Below are 1,250 nucleotides of genomic sequence, written 5' to 3'. Positions count from 1 at the left end.
GGCGCAGCAGGAGGAGCCGGCCCGAGGGGCGGGCGCAGGGGCGGGCGCGGAACTCCCGGCGCCGGCCCCGGGCCCGCGCTCCCGCGCCCGGGCCCGCACCTGCCCGCGGGCCCCGCCCTGCCCGCCGCGCTCCCCCCGCGCGGGCGCCCTCCCCGCGGGCTCGCCGGGGGGCGCTCCGGGGCGAGAGGGCCTGCGTGCCCGCGCGTGCCCGGGCGCGGGAGGCGCGTGGCGGCCGGACGCGCACCCACCTGCCCCGGTCCACCTGAGCCGGCCTAGGCGCCTTCTCACCTAGGACCCCGCGGGACCGCTGTGCCACCGAGAATTTTTCTATATCACCATTGTTTCTGAAAGTCCCCTTGTCGTGGGGACCGTGACAGATGTGCGTTACGTCATCCAGAGCCCCCGCTGTGCTGGGAAGGGTAGAGAAGGGGGCGCACGGGCTGCCGGGGCTTTGGGGCTGGGGTGGGCCTGGCGCGGGGTGTCTGTATCCCGGCCTGGGAATGCGCCCGAGGGCGCCCTGGCCCTGGCCTGGCCGGACCCTGCCTGCGGCTCCCCATCTACATCAGACTAAGTCCCCGCAGAGCGGGGTGGATGGTCAGTTGTCTTCCATCTGGGGAGAGGCCGAGATAAATCTATAAAAGATAAAAGCAGTTCCCATTCTTCTGGGTGGAACCTGCATAAACAGATTCTTTATTGTCATTCCATGGTTTCAGCCTGGAAGGAGCAGCCCTGGGAAGGGGGTTACATCATATATTTACCCTTGTGTCTGGCACATAGGATAGGAATCTCCCCAAACGCCCTCTGGGTAACACCTAGTCCTAGAGGAACCCCCTGGGTCCTTCTGAGAGGGGGCAAGCTGCCCGCCTTCCTGAACCTTCTGGGAATTAAGCACCTGGACGCGCCTCCCTCCTGGCTGTGTTCTTTCTCATTTTAGCAGCTGTTCCTAGTTATTTCCCCTCCTCTGAAAGAGCAATCTAGCCACCAGGTTTATCCCAAGGGTTGAGGCATTCAAAATGTTATTTTAAAATACAAAATAGGGACTCTAGAAAAATCCTCAATCCATTTCCAAAGCCGTCGGCTTTAGGTCTGACTTTCCCCTTTCTCCCCCGAGGGGCTTCTGTTACCTGATCTTTTGCGTGAACCCTACCTCCCACCCCAGCACCCCCTAGTTTAATACCTTCAAGCTGTATATTTATCAGGAAATAAACTCCTAATACCCACCCCAATCAATTTTCTCTACAGACAGGACC

The sequence above is a fragment of the Miniopterus natalensis genome, chromosome 10 (genome assembly GCF_054644295.1).
Source record: "Miniopterus natalensis isolate mMinNat1 chromosome 10, mMinNat1.hap1, whole genome shotgun sequence".
NCBI lineage: Eukaryota > Metazoa > Chordata > Mammalia > Chiroptera > Miniopteridae > Miniopterus > Miniopterus natalensis.
Note: the sequence above shows the minus strand (reverse complement) of the source record.